The sequence below is a fragment of the Chlorocebus sabaeus genome, chromosome 6 (genome assembly GCF_047675955.1).
Source record: "Chlorocebus sabaeus isolate Y175 chromosome 6, mChlSab1.0.hap1, whole genome shotgun sequence".
Taxonomy (NCBI): Eukaryota; Metazoa; Chordata; class Mammalia; order Primates; family Cercopithecidae; genus Chlorocebus; species Chlorocebus sabaeus.
The window spans coordinates 44,945,696-44,965,201 of NC_132909.1; the positions used below are offsets into that span (position 1 = coordinate 44,945,696).

A 19,506-nucleotide genomic window follows, 5' to 3' on the forward strand; every position below is an offset into this window, starting at 1 on the left:
ACCCTTTGGTGGGGGGACTTCCGTTTCCCCATGGATGTATCCAGATGGGGAAACAGAGGCCTGGGCTCCCGTGCCCTAGCCACACAGTGGTTGCTCAGAGCTTTGCAGATGCCCCCCACCCTGCTCCGGATCTGCCACATCCCAGCTTCTGCTCAAGCCGTTCCCTCCACCAGGCTTGCTCTCCCTTGAGCGTTTATCTTCCTTTTTTTTTCTTTTTGAGACGGAGTTTCGCTCTTGTTGCCCAAGCTGGAGTGCAGTGGCACAATCTTGGTTCACTGCAACCTCCGCCTCCCGGGTTCAAGTGATTTTCCTGCCTCAGCCTCCCAAGTAGCTGGGATTACAAGTGCCCGCCACCATGACCAGCTAAAAATGTTTTGTGTTTTTAGTAGAAATGGAGTTTCACCATGTTGGCCAGGCTCATCTCGAACTGCAGACCTCAAGATCCACCCGCCTTGGCCTCCCAAAGTGCTGGGATTGCAGGTGTGAGCCCTGGAGGCCCCTGGAGTTGGCCACAAACCCACCCCTATGCACAGTCTCTTGGATACGAAAAGTAGGAGACAGGCAATGTTTATTGTGTAGCAGCTGGGACTTTTGCCAGAGTGCATGGGGAAAATGTGCACCCTGCTTCCGCTAGTGGGAGGTTTAGCTGGACAGAGGGAAGCCTGGAGCTTGGAGCCTTTTTCCTTCCCACCGTGGGGACGCCTGCCTGAGAGAGGAGTCTGCAGGGAGGACAGCAGCACTGAGATGAAGCATTGGTTCCTGGATCCAGCCTTACCTGAAACCCGTTATTTTCTATCTGTTTCCTCTTTTTAAAAAAATATTTACCGGGCACAGTGGCTCATGCCTGTAATCGCAGCACTTTGGGAGGCCGAGGCAGGCAGATCACGAGGTCAGCAGATTGAGACCATCCTGGCTAACATGGTGAAACCCTGTCTCTACTAAAAATTCAAATATTAGCCGGGCGTGGTGGTGGGCGCCTGTAGTCCCAGCTACTTGGGAGGCTGAGGCAGGAGAATGACGTGAACCCGGGAGGCGGAGCTTGCAGTGAGCCGAGATGGCCCCACTGCGCTCCAGCCTAGGTGACAGAGCGAGACTCCATATCAAAAAAATATATAAAAATAAATAAATAAATAAATAAATAAATAAATAATTTAGACTGGGCACAGTGGCTCATACCTGTAATCCCAGCACTTTGGGAGGCCAAGGCAGGTGGATCACCTGAGGTCAGGAGTTTGAGACCAGCCTGGCCAACATGGCGAAACCCCGTCTCTACTAAAAATACAAAAATTAGCCGGGCATGGTGGCAAGTGCCTATAATCCCAGCTACTTAGGAGGCTGAAGCGGGAGAATCACTTGAACCTGGAAGGTGGTGGTTGCAATGAGCCGAGATTGTGCCCCTGCACTCCAGCCTGGGTGACAGAGCAAGACTCGGTCTCAAACATAAATAAATAAACAAATAAATAAATATTTTATTTTTATTTATTATTTATTATTTATTTTTTGAGACAGGGTCTCACTCTGTTGCCCAGGCTGCAGTGCAGTAGCGCCATCTTGGCTCACTGCAACCTCCACCTCCTGGGATCGAGTGATCCTCCAGCCTCAACCTCAGGCTCAAGCCACCATGCCCAGCTAATTTTTTTGTATTTTTAGTAGAGACGGGGTTTTGCCATGTTGCCCAGGCAGGTCTCGAACTGCTGAGTTCAAATGATCCACCTGCCTTGGCCTCCCAAAGTGCTGGGATTACAGGCATGAGCCACTGCACCCGGCCTCAGTTCCCTGTTTTGATGAAGCCACTTTGAGTCCTTTTTCTGCCCCTAGAAAATGACCAACAGGAGGTTCTTTCTGGGCCTCTGCTTGCCCATCTATAAAATAGGAAGGGGTTTGGAGTCCTTTTCTCAATGGGTTCAGCAAGTTTGCTTAGCAGGGCCCTGGCCTGGTAAATATTGAGCAAGGGCTGCTATACAACTATGACTCCAAGGCTCCTCAGAGCAGCCATGCCTCAGCTTCTCCCAGCAGCTCCGGGGTCAGGACAATGTTAGCCCCCATTTCACAGCTCAGTTTCATTCATTCATTTAAGAAATCAGGGTTGGACGTGGTGGCTCACACCTGTAATCCCAGCACTTTGGGAGGCCAAGGCGGGCTGATCGCTTAAGCTCAGGAGTTCGAGGCCAGCCTGGCCAACCTGGTGAAACCCCGTCTCTACTGAAAATACAAAAATTAGCCAAGTTTGGTGGCACACGCCTGTAGTCTCAGCTACTTGGGAGGCTGAGGGCTGAGGTGGGAGAATCACCTGAGCCTGGGGAGGTCAAGGTTGCAGTGAGCTGAGATCACACCACTGGACTCCAGCCTGGGTGACAAAGTGAGACCCTGTCTCAAAAAAAAAAAAAAAGTCAGCATTGAGTGCCTACTGTATACCAGGCCCCATCTTGCACAAGTCAGGATCTTCTTGATCATGAGGGACTCTTAGCTGGGTGGGAAGGCAGACACTAATCTAGTGATCACACAGAGAGTTATGAGAAACCGTAAGAGTGACGAGTGGGGATGTGAGGAGTAGGGAGTGAGGGAAGGCTTCCTGGAGGAGGCAATGCTTGACTAAGGTGGTAAAGAGGGGCCAGAAGAGGGAATGCAAAGGCCCTGAGGTGGCTAGTGGGGAATGGATGGGGGATGGGGGAAGAGGTTGTAGCCCACATGAGGCTGGGAGCGTTTGGGCCAGAGTTGTTTTTTTTCTTTTGAGATGGGGTCTCGTTCTCTCACCCAGGCTGGAGTGCAGTGGCGTGACCACAGTGCACTGCTGCCTCGACCTCTCAGGATCAACTGTTTCTCCTTCCTTAGCCTCCTGTGTAGCTAGAACCACAGACATGTGCCACCACGCTCAGCTTAGTTTATTTGATTATTTGTAGAGAGAGAGTTTCACCATATTTCCCAGGCTGGTCTCTTACTCCTAGGCTCAAGTGATCCTCCTGTCTTGGCCTCTCAACGTGCTGGGATTACAGGCATGAGCCACTGCACCCGTGGGCTAGGGTTTTCTTCTTAGGTTGTGGGGTCCTGAAGCTGGAGAGTCAGGGCCTGACTGGTGAGATGTTCAGAGTTTATTCTGGCTGCGGTTCAGCTGGAAGTAAGTGATTCATCTTGTGAGCCTCAGTTTTCTGGTCCATACAATGGATGTGGTTAGGCAGCCTCTCCAGAGTCTCTGCCCCTCTTCCCACCTCCCCTCCTCTGTCTCTGTCTTTCCTGATCCATCTTTTCCCTTCTTCACGCTCCCACCTATAGGTGGGAAGCCTGTCTCCATCAGGGAGATAAGCTGCCTCAGTTTACCTCCCCAGGTACCTTCCTTCTCTATCTCTCCAGTAGCCTCTGGGTTTGGTCAGAAACAGATGTTGTCTCTGCCTCTGCCCTTGAGCCAGGATGGGACTGAGGTGTCAGAGGTTTCTGGGGACCATGGGCTGCAGGAGATGACCCCTGGACTCAGGGTAGCTCCTGGCCTGGCCCCTGATACTTTATTATCTGTGCCCAGATGCCAAGCCTTCTGCCCAGGAAGCCCCTTCTTTTTTTTTTTTTCTTTTTTTTTGAGACAGAGTCTTGCTCTGTCGCCCGGGCTGGAGTGCAGTGGCGCGATCTCGGCTCACTGCAAGCTCCGCCTCCCGGGTTCACGCCATTCTCCTGCCTCAGCCTCCTGAGTAGCTGGGACTACAGGCGCCCACCACCTCGCCCGGCTAATTTTTTTTTTTTTTTTTTTTTTGTATTTTTTTAGTAGAGACGGGGTTTCACCATGTTAGCCAGGATGGTCTCGATCTCCTGACCTTGTGATCCACCCGTCTCGGCCTCCCAAAGTGCTGGGATTACAGGCTTGAGCCACCGCGCCCGGCCAAGAAGCCCCTTCTTCCAAATCTGCCCTCTGCCCATTTCTCTCTCTCTTTTTAACTCATTTCTTTCTTTAAAAAAAAAATTTTTTTTAAGTAGAGACAGTCTTGCTATGTTGTCCAGACTGGTCTTGAACTCCTGGGCTCAAGTGATCCTCCTGTCTCAGCCTCCCAAAGTGCTGAGATTACAGGCACGAGCCACTAAGCCCAGACTTACTCCCTTCTTTTTTTTTTTTTTTTTTTTTAGATGGAATCTCACGCTGTTGCCCAGGAGGCTGGAGTGCAGTGGCGCCATCTCGGCTCACTGCAACCCCGCCTCCTGGGTTCAAGCAATTCTTCTGCCTCAGCCTCCTGAGTAGCTGGGACTACAGGCACCCACCACCATGCATGTATGGCTAATTTTTGTATTTTTGCTAGGGACAGAGTTTCACAATGTTGGCCAGGCTGGTCTCCAACTCCTGACCTCAGGCAATCTGCCCACCTCGGCCTCCCAAAGTGCTGGGATTGCAGTCGTGAGTCACCGCGCCCAGCCATTCCTCCTTTTTAAAGATACATTCACACACCGTACAATTCACCCTCTTAAAGAGTACAGTTGACACGCTTGCAATCCCAGCATTTTGAGAAGCCGAGGTGGGAGGATCACTTGAGCCCAAGAGGTTGAGTCTGCGGTGAGCCATAATTGTACCACTGCACTCCAGCCTGGGTGACAGAGTGTGACCCTGTCTCAAAAAAAAAAAAAAAAAAAAAGGTACAATTCAGTGGTTTTTGTACAATCACAGGTTCTAGAACATTTTCATCTCCCCAAAAAGAAAACCTCATTCCATAGTAGCCACTCCCCATTCCCCTCCCCTAGCCCCTGGCAGCCACTAATCTGCTTCCTGTCTCTATGGATTTGCCTGTTCTGGGCATTTTATATCAATGAAATAATACAATATGTGGCCTTTTTGTCTGTTCTTTTGTGAAAGAAACTCAGATGTTTTTGAAACCCATCCTCGTTATAGTGCGTGTCAGGGTTTCATTCTTTTTGATGGCTGAATAGCATTCCATTGTGTGGACGTGTCACTACTCATTTATCCACTCAGCCATTGATGGACATTTGGGTGGTTTCCATTTTCTGGCTATTGTGGATAGTGGAGCTCTGAGCGTTTGTGTACAAATTTTGGCATAAACACCTGTTTTCAGTTTTCTCCGTATATATCTAGGAGTAGAATCACAGGGTCACATGGTAATTCTGTGTTTAACTTCTGGAGGATCTGCCAAACTTTTCCACACGTCAGCTGTACCATTTCACATTCCCTCCAGCAAGGCATGAGGGTTCAAATTTCTCCACATCCTCATCAACACTTGCTATTTTCCTTTTTATTTTTTCTTTTTGAGACAGGATCTCGCTCTGTCACTCAGACTGCAGTGCAGTGGCGTGATCTTGGATCACTGCAACCTCTGCTTCCTGGGTTCAAGCGATCATCCTCATGCCTCAGCTTCCCAAGTAGCTGGGATTACAAGCTCTTGCCACCAAGCCTGGCTAATTTTTGTATGTTTAGTAGAGACGGAGTTTCACCATGTTGGCCAGGCTGTTCTGGAACTCCTGAGCTCAAGTAACCCGCCCACCTCAGCCTCCCAAAGTGTTGGGATTACAGGTGTGAGCCACTGCGCCTGGCCACCTTTTTCTTATCGTTCTCCTTCTCCTCCTTCTCCTTTTCCTCCTCCTCCTTCTTCTTTTTTGATGATGTCTTGCTCTGTTGCCAAGGCTGGAGTGCAGCGGCGCTATCTTGGCTCACCACAATCTCCGCCTCCCAGATTCAAGAGATTCTCCTGCCTCAGCCTCCTGGGTAGCTGGGATTACAGGTGTTAGCCACCATGCCTGGCTAATTTTTGTATTTTTAGTAGAAACGAGGTTTCACGATGTTGGGCAGGCTGGTCTTGAACTCCTGACCTTGAGTGATCTGCCTGCTTCAGCCTTCCAAAGTGCTGGGATTACAGGTGTGAGCCACTGTGTCCGGCCCCTCTTAATAGTGGCCTTTGCAGAAGAAAAGTCTTACATTGCATGGAGTCGGGTTGATCTATTTTCCTTTGCTGGCTTGTGCTTTGGGTGCGCTACTTAAGTATCCCCCTGATCTTGATAAACCCCTCTTGCAGGCACCTCTCCCATCCTCCCCGCCCCCAGCCCCCACCTCTGGCGGGTCGCTCACCCCTCCTCCCCTCCTCCCCTCCCCACCTCCCGCCCCAGTTTGGGGCAGTGGCCTGTAGCTCAGTCCCCGAATCGGAGGCCTCCATCAATGTTTAATAACTGAGCGGACGGAACCTTGGCGGAGACGGAGACACCCCGCCCGGCACCATGCGCTACGCGTCCCCACGGGCCGTGCCGCGATCACGCAGGGCCCTGCTTTCCAGGTGGGGAAACTGAGGCACCGGAAGATTGAGATGGGGACGAGACCTGCCTGGTCCCAGTGGTCGGGGCCACGGCCGGGCTCCCTCCCCGAGTCCTCCCCACCTTCCCTGGCCTGGAGCTGCTCCTGGCTCCGGTCCCCGCCCTGGGCTGACCGTGCCAGCAGGAACGGCCTGCTACCCCGTGCGGTTCCTGCCGAAACCAAAATACCCAGGAGGAGGGGGAAAAAACACCCGCCAGGCGGCCGGGGGTGGGGGAGGGGGAGAGGGGCGGGTTTCTCCTCCGGGTTGGAGACTGAAGGGGCCAGGGATCACACAGTCGACAAACGTCTCAAGGATCCAGCCGAGTCCTGGCTCTGCCTCCAACTAGTTGTGCAGCCAGGGCTTCTCCGAGCCTCAGTTTCCCCATCGGTGCAATGGGGTAGTTAACCCCCCGGGGGGCCTATGAGAGGTGAGAGGGAGCTAGGTGAAGCGGGTGCCCAACCCTCCAAGATATCATCACCTTTAATAATATTAAACCTTATGCGCTGGGATCAGGAGCTCCAGCCAGGGGCTCCTCTGGCTGGGGAGGAGGGCCCTCTTCTCCCAGTGGCTGGTCCTGTACCCCTAACCTCTTTTTTTTTTTTTTTTCTTAACCAACTGAACAGCAGTGATCTTTATTTTATTTTATTATTATTTTGAGATGGAGTTTTGCACTCCTTTCCCGGGCTGAAGTGCAGTGGTGCAATCTCGGCTCACTGCAACCTCTGCCTCCCGGGTTCAAGCGATTCTCCTGCCTCAGCCTCCCAAGTTGCTGTGATTACAGGTGCCCGCCACCATGCCTGGCTAATTTTCATTTTGTTTTATTTTGAGACACTGTCTCTGTCTGTCACCCAGGCTGGAGTGCAGTGGTGTGATCATAGCTCACTGCAGCCTCCTGGGCTCAGGCACACCTCAGCCTCCAAGTAGCTGAGACTGCAGGTGTGTGCCACCAAGCCCAGCTAATTTTTGAATTTTTTGTAGAAAGAGCACTCACTCTGCTGCTCAGGCTGGTCTCAAATTCCTGGCCTCAAGCAGTCCTCCCATCTCTGCCTCCCAAAGTGCTGGGATTACAAACATGGGACACTGTGCCCCGGCCCCACCCCCAGCTTCCTATTTCCTTCCTCCCTCCCTGTCTCTCCTTATCTTTCATGTCTCACCTTCCTGTCTTTCTCTGACCGTCTCTATATCTCTGTCTTGCCATTTTTTTTTTTTTTTTTTTTAAGACAGAGTCTCTATTGCCCAGGCTGGAGTGCCATGGCGCGATCTCGGCTCACTGCAACCTCCGCCTCCCAGGTTAAAGCGATTCTCCTGCCTCAGCCTCCCAAGTAGCTGAGATTACAGGCGTGCACCACTCCACTATGCTAATTTTTGTATTTTTAGTAGAGAGGGTGTTTTATTTATTTTATTTTATTTTTTATTTTTGAGACGGAGTCTTGCTCTGTCGCCCAGGCTGGAGTGCAGTGGCCGGATCTCAGCTCACTGCAAGCTCCGCCTCCCGGGTTTATGCCATTCTCCTGCCTCAGCCTCCCAAGTAGCTGGGACTACAGGCGCCCGCTACCTCGCCCGGCTAGTTTTTTGTATTTTTAGTAGAGACGGGGTTTCACCGTGTTAGCCAGGATGGTCTCGATCTCCTGACCTTGTGATCCGCCCGCCTCGGCCTCCCAAAGTGCTGGGATTACAGGCTTGAGCCACCGCGCCCGGCCAAGAGGGTGTTTTACCACGTTGGTCAGGCTAATCTTGAACTCCTGGCCTCAGGTGATCCAACCTCGTCGGCCTCCCAAAGTGCTGGGATTACAGGAGTGAGCTACCATGCCTGGCTTGTTTCGCCTCTTTTTGTCTCTCTCCCTGTGCCTCTCTCTCTCTGTCTCTTGTCTCTCTGTCTCTCTCCTTGTCTTTTTCTATGCCATCTTTTTTTTTTTTTCTGTTTCTTTTTGTAGAGATAAGGGTCTCATTATGTTGCCCAGGCTGATCTCTAATTCCTGGCCTCCAGCAATCCTTCCCCCTCAGCTTCCCAAAATATTTGTGTCATCTTTCTATCTTTGTCTGTCTCATTTCTCATCTGTCTCCCTGTCTCTCTCTCTGTCTCTTTGTCTCATCTCTCTGTCTCACTTTTGTCTCTTTCTCTCTATCTCTGTCTCCCTGTCTCTCTTTCCCTGTTTCTCTGTGTCTCCCTTTCTCTCTTTCCCTTTTTCTCTGTGTCTCTGTCTCTCTGTGTCTCTGTCTCATCTCTCTCTGTCTCTGTTTCACCTGTCTCTGTCTCTCCCTATCTTTCTGTGTCTCTGGCTCTCACTGCCTCTGTCTCTCCTTGTTTCTCTGTTTCTTTGTCTCTTTTTTTTTTAATCTTTGGAGACAGAGTCTCACTCTGTGGTCCAGGCTGGAGGGCAGTGGTGCAATCTCTGCTCACTGCAACCTCTGTTTCCCAGTTCAAGTGATTCTCCTCCCTCAGCTTCCTGAGTAGCTGGGATTACAGGCCCCCCACCATCATGCCTGGCTAATTTTTGTATTTTTGTAGATATGGGGTTTCACCATGTTGGTCAGGCTGGTCTCGAACTCCTGACCTCAAGTGATCCACCTGCCTCCGCCTCCCAAAGTGCTGGGATTACAGGCGTGAGCCATTGTGCCCGGCCTCACTTCCATTTTTAGGTGGGGAAATAGGGCCTTGTTCCCGAAGAGTCTCGTGCAGGTGTCCCAGCCCCAGTGGCTTCACGGTCACCCTGGTCCAGCTGCTGGGCTCTGTGGCTCTCCGGCTATCCTGGGCCTCCCGTTCTAGGGGCCTGTCCCATAAATGGTCAGCCCAGAAGGTTCCACCCCGACATACTGGACGGTGACACCCCCACCTCCCAGAGCTGGTTTTCCAGCAGGCAGTCTGCCGGGAAGCCCAGGCCACGTGCCCGTGGTGTTGGCTGCTGCCTGGTGCAAGCCAGGAATGGGGACTGGAGGTGACGTTTAGGGCGAGGCTTTGGGCTCAGGTTTTTTTTCTTTTCTTCTTTTGGTATACAAACTACTCATTTTTTTGAGATGGAGTCTTGCTCTGTCACCCAGGCTGGAGTGCAGTGGCCAGATCTCAGCAACGTCTGCCTTCCGAGTTCAAGAGATTCTCCTGCCTCAGCCTCCAGAGTAGCTGGATCTACAGGCGTGTGCCACCACGCCTGGCTAATTATTTGTATTTTTAGTAGAGACAGGGTTTCACTGTGTTAGCAGGATGGTCTCGATCTCCTGACCTCATGATCCGCCCACCTCGGCCTCCCAAAGTGCTGGGATTACAGGCGTGAGCCACCGCACCCGGCCATAAACTACTAACTGACAAGGCCTACAACTTATTTCTTCTTAGACACACCCATGGTACGCGTACGGCCACGGCAGCCAGTGGTCTTGGCGTGCTGGCCTCAGACACGAAGGCCCCAAAAGTGGTGCAGCCCTCTATGGGCCCGAATTTTCTTCAGTCGCTCCAGGTCTTCACGGAGCTTGTTGTCCAGAGCATTGGCTAGGACCTGGCTATATTTTCCATCCTTTACACCCTTCTGTCTGTTCAAGAGTCAGTCTGGGATCTTGTACTGCTGTGGATTCTGCATAGTGGTGATCATCCATTCCACATCATCCTCCGTGAGTCTCCCGCCCTCTTGGTGAGGTCAATGTCTGCTTTGGTCAACACCACATGAGCGTATCTTCCATCCACACCCTTAATGGCAGTGATAGCAAAGGCTATTTTCTGCTATCCATTGATGTTGGTGTTGAGTACTCGCAAAATATGCTGGAATTTTTCAGGGATCATTAGAGACACGGTGGCAGGCTCTGGGGCTCCACGCCAGGCACTAGGCTCAGATTTGGGGTCTGGAAGCCCCACATTGCCCTCATCCTCTCTGGCTTTCGTCATGGGACTGGGGGGCATGAAGAGGAAGGGACCCAGGCCCTTGGCATGAGGTTCCCTTCTTCAGGAAGCCCCCCCACCTCCTGGATCGCTGGAGACCCCCAGCCCTGGGTACCTCCCTCCAGCCTAGCCTTGACCCTATGGGAACCAGAATATCTCTATCCAGCCTGGACCTTCCCAAGCTGGGGCCTCGAGCATCGCCCCAAATAAGGCAGGCACCTGGAGATGGCCAGGAATGAACACGAATGAGCAAATGAATCGTATATAGTCTTACAAACTCAGGAACGTAAGGCCATACAAATCGAAATCTGGCCAAGGCTGGTGGCTCAAGGCTGTAATCCCAGAACTTTCGGAGGCGGAGGCTGTAGGATTGCTTGAGCCCAGGAGTTCAAGACTAGCCTGCGCAACATAGTGAGATCCTTTCTCTACAAAAAATTGAAAAAAATGTAGCTGGGCATGGTGGCAAGTGCCTGTAGTCCCAGCTACTCAGGGAGGCTGAGGTAGGAGGATCGCTTGAGTCCAGGAGCTTGAGACTGCCATGAGCTATGATCATGCCAATGCACTCCAGTCTGGCTGATCTAGTGAGACCCTGTTTCTAGAAAATAAATAAATAAGTTCTGTTTGTTCATTTGTTTGTGATGAAGTCTTGCTCTGTTGTCCAGGCTGGAGTGCAGTGGCAAGATCTCGGCTCACTGTAACCTCTGCCTCCTGGGTTCCAGCGATTTCTCCTGCCTCAGCCTCTGTAGTAGCTGAGATTACAGGCATGCGCCACCACTTTGGAAGGCCAAGACAAGCAGATCACTTGAGGTCAGGAGTTCAAGATCAGCCTGGCCAACATGGCGAAACCCCGTCTCTACTAAAAATACAAAAATTAACTGGGCGTGCTGGTGTGTGTCTGTAATCCAGCTACTCTGGAGGCTGAGGCAGTAGAATTGCTTGAACATGGGAGGTGGAGGTTGCAGTGAGCCGGGATCGTGCCACTGTGCCTCAACCTGGGTGACAGAGTGAGACTCTGTCTCAAAAAAAAAAAAAAAAAAGGAAAAATAAAGAGAGAGATGGAAGGTCAGGTTGCATCAGGAGGAAGCTGGCAACCACTGTGACTGAGGGAGGTGGGGGGCTCCCTCCTGGACCCTGGCCACCTCTGAGCGTCCCACCGGTTTCTTCCAGTTTTTCCTTTACTGAGATCCCTCTGCCCCCAGAGTCTCAGTCTCCTCCCTTCTGAGATGGGCTCACGCTGGCGCCCCTGAATCTTCTTCTTCCACTCATCCACCATCAAAATTGCTCCCACATCCAATTCCTTCTCATGAAGGTCCTTCTCCCTGGTCCAGACTATCCTTGCGTCTTAGGACCAGCACAGGCACCCCTCTGTGGTCTCCTCGCTTCTCCCTTTATCCCCCAGAGATACCCCACCCTGGTATCCTGAGTCCAGCTAGTCCTTCTTCTGTCTAGAAACCTCCATGGCTCCTACCTTCCTCAGAACAAAAGCCAGAGCTCTCTCCCAGACACAAAGCCCTGCTTGGTCTCACTGCATCATTGCCTCTTCCCTCCCCACCCTGCTTAATCGACTTTGGCCACCTCAGCCTCCTCCAAGCTCCTCCAGTGAGTCAGACAGGCTCCTGCCTCGGGGCCTGTCCAAAGGCTGTGCTTTCCCGGGGACCATCTTCCCATAGACGCCCATATGTCTCCCCCACCTCCTTTGGGTCTCGGTTCAAATATCATTGTCAACCACACTCTCTGTCCCTCCTCTGCCATCAAGAATTTGTATCTTGGCCAGGTGTGGTGGCTATGCCTGTAATCCCAGCACTTTGGGAGGCTGAGGTGGGCGAATCACTTGAGGTCAGGAGTTCGAGACCAACCTGGCCAACATGGTGAAACCTCATCTCTACCGAAAGTACAAAAGTTAACTGCGTGGTGGTGGGACCCTGTAGTCCCAGCTACCAATCCCAGCTACTTGGGAAGCTGAGGCAGGAGAATCATTTGAGCCTGGGAGGTGGAGGTTGCAATGAGCCGAGATTGTGCCACTGCACTCCAGCCTGGGCAACAGAATGGGATTCCATCTAAAAAAAAAAAAAAAAAAAAAAAAAAAGAATTTGTATCTCATTCATGGTGGTGTCGCCGGCTCCTCTACACAGCTGGGGCCTAATGATTGTGCTCACAGATAATCATGCGCTGATAATACCAGATGCCTGCTGTGCTATAGGCCCTGGGCTGTGGTCTGGGGACACAGCTGGGGAAAACTGAGAGCAATCTCGCCCTTTATCTGGGGACAAGAGCAATCTCGCCCTTGTAAGACTCATGGTCTGGGGACAAAGGTGGGACCCAGAGGACATTATGCACCTGAAGCGATGCATCTGTAATGTGGAATCAGGTGTTGAAAAGTGCGATGAATAAAGTAGAATACATGACCAGATGCAGCAGGGGGAGCACGTTGCCTGATCAGGCAGTCCTGGAGGGCTTCCTGGAATAGACGACATTTGGGGCCCAGGCCTGAATGAAGAGAGGGACATGCCCCTTTGCAGCAGCTCCCGTGGCCATGTGTTTCTCACTGGTTCACAGATAAGGAAACTGAGGCTCAGAGAGGTGAAGTCACTTGTCCAGCGTCCCCAAATCCAAACTCCCCAGCCAGGAGCCTGCAATCCCCTTTCCGCACGGTGCCCGGTTGCAGATGGGCAAAGCAAAGTCCAGAGCAGTGCCGCCACGCCCCAAGGTCTCCTGGGAAGCTACTCTGCCCTCCTCCACCCTCCCTCTCCTCCCCCGCGCAGCTTTACTGGGGGACTTTCTCACAGGGAGGAAACAGTGACAGCTGGTTTCACAAGTAGGTGGCCCAAGCCACAGACCGGTTTCGGTTTGCAAACAGCTTCTGGCTCTGACTGCCTGCCGCTGGGCTGAGCAAACCCAGAGGTAAGAGACCCGTATCAATCCATAAGAGGAAATGGGCAATCAATCTGTCAGCTCAGGGTCTGGCTCGTGGGCAGCAGGGCCAGGGGATGGGGGTGCACTGAACCCTCATCTCCACTTAGTCTTGTCTATTTTTTTTTTTTTTTTTAAGAGAGAGTCTCACTCTGTCGCCCAGGCTGGAGAACAGTGGCGTGATCTCAGCTTACTGCAACCTCTGCCTCCCGGGTTCAAGCTCACTGCAGCCTTAGCCTCCAAAGTAGCTAGGACTATAGGCACACACCATCATGCTTGGCTATTTTTTGCATTTTTAGCAGAGACAGGGTTTCACCATGTTGCCCAGGCTGGTATCAAACTCCTGGCCTCAAGTGATCTGCCTGCCTCAGCCTCCCAAAGTGCCAGGATTACAGGCATCAGCCACCGCGCCCGGCCACCACCTTTTTTTTTTTTTTTTTTTGAGACAGAGTCTCACTCCATCGCCCAGGCTGGAGTGCAGTGGCACAATCTCGACTCACTGCAACCTCTGCCTCCCAGGTTCAAGTGACTTTCCTGCCTCAGCCTCTTGAGTAGCTGGGATTACAGGCATGTACCACTATGCCCAGCTAATTTTTGTATTTTTGGTAGTGAGAGGATTTTGCCACGTTGGCCAGGCTGGTCTCGAACCCCTGACCTCAGCCAAACCACCCTCCTCGGTCTCCCAAAGTGCTGGGATTATAGGCATCAGCCACAGTGCCCCGCCCTTCACTTAGTTTTAATCACGCATCCAATCAACAACCGATGCTTATTTTATGCTGTGCTGTATTCCTGCATTTTATTATTCTCCCAGCAAGCATATACTAAGTGTTTAGTGTGTACCAGATATTAGCTCATTTAAACATCTCAAACCACTGGAAAGAATCAACCTTGGCAATTATCTTGATTTCAGACTTCTCTCCAAAATTGGGAGAGAATAAATTTCTGTTGTCTGGAGCCGCCCAGGTTGTGCAAATTTGTTACATTAGCCCCAGGAAACTTAGACAGTCCCCTCTCCAACCCCAAGTAAAAACTCCCCTGTCCTCCTGCAGGTCCTCCAGGTCTGAGAGGGTAGTGCCTACCTCCTGCACTCTGGCCAGGAGCAGGAAGGTGTGTGTTTCTCTTTGGGGATTTCTGGAGCATGTGGGTTGTAGACTTAGAGACACTTGGAAACTCCAGAGGTTTTTCCCAAGTGTCAGCACTACTCACCATCCCCCAGCCATTTGTGAGTTTCTTATGAATGTATCTTGGGAAACACTTGGTATTGGTGGATTTTGTAGCTTTTGACAATCAAATGGCATCTACCTGGTGTTTTAATTTGTATCTTCCTGATCCCCAATAGATGATCATCTCCTTGCCATCTCATGTGCCACTTGCCACACGAAGAAGATTTCCTCCTTCATGAAATCTTACTCTGTGTTCTTTGTGGTGTTCATTATAGGAATTCCTTTTTTTTTTTTTTTTTTTTTTTCAGACGGATTCTCACTCTGTCGCCCAGGCTGGAGTGCAGTGGCCCGATCTCAGCTCACTGCAAGCTCCGCCTCCCGGGTTCACGCCATTCTCCTGCTTCAGCCTCCTGAGTAGCTGGGACTACAGGTGCCCGCCACCACGCCCGGCTAGTTTTTTGTATTTTTTAGTAGAGACGGGGTTTCACCGTGTTAGCCAGGATGGTCTCGATCTCCTGACCTCGTGATCCGCCCGTCTCGGCCTCCCAAAGTGCTGGGATTACAGGCTTGAGCCACCGCGCCCGGCCAGGAATTCTTTATATATGTTTGATAGTATTCCTCCATCTGTTGAGTATATTGCAAATATCTTCCCCTAATTTGTCACTTATCTTTTTGTTTTGTTTTGAGACCACGTCTTGCTCTGTCATCCAGGCTGGAGTGCAGTGGCATAATTTCAGTTCACTGCAATCTCCGCCTCCCAGGTTCAAGTGATTCTCCTGCCTCAGCCACCTGAGTAGCTGGGATTACAGGTGCCTGCCATCTTGCCTGGCTAATTTTTGTATTTTTGGTAGAGATGGGGTTTCACCGTGTTGGCCAGGCTGATCCTGAACTGCTGACCTCAGGTGATTCACCCACCTTAGCCTCCCAAAGTGCTGGGATTACAGGCGTGAGCCACTGTGCCTGGCTGTCATTATAGGAATTATTTATGTAGGTTTGATAGTATTCCTCCATCTGTTGAGTATATTGCAAATATCTTTCCCTAATTTGTAACTAGTCTTTTTGTTTTGTTTTGAGGTGAAAACTCCCTCTGTGGCCTGGCTGGAGTGCAGTGGTGTTATCTCGGCTCACTGCAACCTCCACCTCCCAGATTCAAGAGATTCTCCTGCTTCAGCCTCCCAAGTAGCTGGGATTACAGGTGCCCGCCACCACACCCAGTTAATGTTTGTATTTTTAGTAGAGACGGGGTTTCACCATGTTGGCCATGCTGGTCTCGAACTACTGACCTCAAGAGATCTGGCTGCCTCAGCCAAAGTGCTGGGATTACAGGCGTAAGCCACTGCCCCTGGCACCTGGCCTTTTTTTTCTTTTCTTTTTTTTTTTTTTGAGGCAGGGTCTCACTCCATGGCCCAGGCTGGAGTGCAGTGGCATGATCACAGCTCACTGCGGCCTCAAACTCCTGTGCTCAAGCAATTCTCCTGCCTTAGCCTCCTGAGTAGTTGAGATTACAGGCACACACTACCATGCCTAGCTAATTTTTTAATTTGTAGAGGTGGGGTCTCCCTATGTTGCCCAGTCTGGTCTCAAACTCCTAGGCTCAAATGATCCTCCCCTCTTGGCCTCTCAAAATGTTGGGATTACAGGCATGAGGCACCAAGGCTTGCCCTCAAGTTCACCTCTATTTTCTACCAAGACATTAAAGCTTTCTTTTGGGCCAGGCACAGTGGCTCATGCCTGTAATCCCAGAACTTTGGGAGGCTGAGGCAGGAGAATCACTTGAGACCAGGAGTTCAAGACTAGCCTGTGCAACATAGCAAGATCCTTCTCTACAAAAAAATTTAAAAAGGATAGTCAGGCGTGGTAATGTGCACCTGTAAGTCTGAGGCTGCAGTGAGCTATGATCATGCCACTGTACTCCAGTCTGGGTGACAAAGCAAGACCCTGTCTAAAAAAATAAAATAAAAAGGGTAATTTTGTTATATTTTTGTGTGTAACTCCTTAACCCATGTGGATTTTTGTTTTGCATATGGTGTGAAGTAGAGAACCAATATTGTTTTCAACATGGTCTCCCATTTCCCAGATCCTTTTATGGGATAGCCTCCCCTCCCCACTGCTGGGACAGACTCTCTCCTTCTTGAAGCAAAATTCCTGACCTGCATAGGGCTGTCTGTGAGCATTTAATTCTAATCCATTGGTCAATGTGTTTCTTTCTGTGCCAGTATTTTGCTGACTTAATTACAGGCTTTGCCATGGGTTCCAATATCTGGTATGTCAGGTAGGACCGCCCTGTTCTTCTGCAGTAATGCCCCAAGTATTTGCAACCCTCTGCTGCTCCAGTTAAATGTTTCGATTATCATATTGAGTTCCAGGGAAAGCTGTGACATGACTTTAATTGGGATTGTGTTGAAATGACAAAGGGGGAAATTAATTTAATGTGTTTATTCTCTCACAGCTTTGGAAGCTAGAAGTCTGAAATCAAGGTATCTGCAACCCACCTTCTGGTGGGTTGGGACTATTAAATGAGTTAATCTGCATCTGTATGAGCCTCAGCCTTCCTGTCCATGAACATGGTATGCCCACCGTCTCTTTAGCCTTAGTAGTCTCTCTCTGCGTTTTGTGTGCGTGTGTGTGTTTTCTGGGAGACAGAGACACTAAGTCTTTATTGGCAAGAATGTCCATCCACCTTCCCTCATTGCAGATGATGAGACATACTCAGTGTTAGGGTACAATGGCAGGTTTTAGCTGGTACTTCTTTTCCAAAGCAAGTGGCAGTCAACAACCCCTCAACTAGTGGTAGCAATCTGTAAACTAGGTTTCAGATTTTTTGGATGCTATCAGGGAGAGAAGCAGATCTGGCTGGATCCCTCCGGAGTTTTCCTTCTCCATGTCCCATCCCAAGGGAATGTCAGCATTGGCAGTGGCACAGTGAGTCCATTCAGGACACTCAGAATGTTACAGAATGGCTTTCAAACATTGCCCTTGAAGCTGAAGCCAAAGATGGCATCCACCCCCAGCCCATACAGCTCATTGATCAGTGTGGGCTCTGGGGGCACTTCACCAGGAAAAAGAATGACCCTTTCCTGATGGTGGGTCACCAGTATAGTGTAGAGTGGCTTGTTGGGTCTTTTGGGGTCAGAGATGACTGGCTGGTGACCAAAATGTTTGAGATGCCAAGCACAGAGCAGGCTCCCTTCTCCATTATTCCCTGGGCCACGGATGATTGGGACAGCAGCAGGGGCCCTGGACATGGATATGGAAGGATATGCCTTGGCAATGACGTTGAACAGCTGAACCCAGCCAGTTCTGTAAGTTGGGCCATGCTGGTACTCATGAAGCAACTCCTCATGCATGGCCTGGGCCCCCTCCTGGTGCAGGAATTTCACTGCTCTGCTTGCCATGACCTCCGAGTTCCCAGAGCCAGTGGAGTTAAGCCACTGTGGCCCCCAGCAGGTGGGTCCTGGACATCCGTCTTGCATCATTAATCTCTCTTAATACAGTTTGTGTCTGTTTCCCTACAGGGTTGAAAACACTTTTTGATTCCTTTATTCGTCTTTTCTTTCTTTCTTTCTTTTTTTTTTTTTTTTTTTTTTTTGAGATGGAGTCTCGCTCTGTTGCCCAGGCTGGAGTGCAGTGGCACAATCTCGGCTCACTGCAAGCTCTGCCTCCCGGGTTCACGCCATTCTCCTGCCTCAGCCTCCTGAGTAGCTGGGACTACAGATGCCCGCCACCACGCCCAGCTAATTTTTTATATTTTTAGTAGAGACGGGTTTCACTGTGTTAGCCAGGGTGGTCTCGATCTCCTGACCTCGTGATCCACCCGCCTCAGCCTCCCAGAGTGCTGGGATTACAGGCGTGAGCCACCGTGCCTGGCCTTTATTTATTTATTTATTTTTTCTTAGATGGAGTCTCACTCTGTCACCCAGCCTGGAGTGCAGTGGCACAATCTCCTCTTTCTTGACGCAGGGCTCTGCCCTGAGCTTCCACGGCACCAGATGATTTCTTCTCCACTATGTTCCTGATTCTACTAGATTCTCTCGATTTTCTCACACCTGGTATTTCTGCCTTTTTTTTTTTTTCTTGAGACAGGGTCTCACTCTGTCTCCCAGGCTGGAGTGCAGTGGCGCAATCATGGCTCACTGCAGCCTCCACCTCCTAGGTTCCAGCTATTCTCCTGCCTCAGCCTCCTGAGTAGTTGGGATTACAAGTGCATGCCACCACGCCTGGCTAATTTTTTTTTTTTTTGAGACAGAGTCTTGCTTTGTCACCCAGACTGGAATGCAGTGGTGCTATCTCAGCTCACTGCAACCTCCGCCTCCTGGGTTCAAGCGATTCTCCTGCCTCAGCCTCTGGAGTAGCTGAAAGTACAGGCACCCACCACCATGCCCAGCTAATATTTTGTATTTTTAGTAGAGACGGGGTTTCACTATGTTGGCCAGGCTGGTCTCGAACTCCTGACCTCAGGCGATCCACCTGCCTCAGCCTCCCAAAGTGCTGGGATTACAGGGGTGAGCTACGGCGCCCGGCTCTATTTTGTAGTTTTGTAGCGACGAGGTTTTGCCATGTTGCCCAGGCTGGTCTCAAACTCCTAGGCTCAAGTGATCCTCCCACTCGGCCTCCCAAAGTGCTGAGATTACAGGTGTGGGCCACTGCACTGCACCCAGCTCCCTTAGGGCCACTTTGCTGAGTCCCCAGGGGGGTTCCTCTGCGTCTCTTTGCCTGAGCCACCAGCTCCCCGACTGGGACCCTGAGTCCAGCTTCCAAGTGACCCTGGGAGAGCATGGTATTGGGATCAAGACCACAGGATGCCACCCTGGGCTCCTCGCTCCCAAGATTTTTCTAGAACTAAGCAGCCCCAGGACTGCTTAGGGGCAGCTGTGCAATGGGATGTGACCAGGAACTGGCAGATCCTGGGACATTGCTGCTACTGCCTCGCTGCGGTGGCCAGGAAGTGCTTGATGATTAGCAGTTGGCCATTTGGATGATGACAATGTGTCAGAGTGAGACGTTAGGTTGGCTCACACCAGCGTAAACAAGTGAAGGCAGCTGAGAAGACAGAAGACACTAAATCCAACCTGGGACTTATTTCTCCTGCTCTGACAATGCCCACTGCACCAGGCCCAACCCACCCTGTCCTCACAATGACCCCATGCGCAAGGGGGTGATGAACCTTGCATTTGAATGGGAGGATCATTTGAGCCCAGGAGTTCGACACCAGCCTGGGCAACGTGGCGAAACCTCGTCGCTACAAAATTGTACAGATGAGGAAACTGAGGCACACATGTGTGTGTCTCAGACTGATGGG

General features: G+C 51.0%; 2 pseudogenes; both read right to left on the bottom strand.

Annotated features, from left to right (window-relative positions):
* Positions 1-9,310: 9,310 nt before the first annotated feature.
* Positions 9,311-10,140, bottom strand: LOC103234164 (small ribosomal subunit protein uS13-like; annotated as a pseudogene).
* A 2,133-nt stretch (positions 10,141-12,273) lies between these two features.
* Positions 12,274-17,761, bottom strand: LOC103234163 (NAD(P)H-hydrate epimerase pseudogene; annotated as a pseudogene).
* Between the last annotated feature and the right edge of the window lie 1,745 nt (positions 17,762-19,506).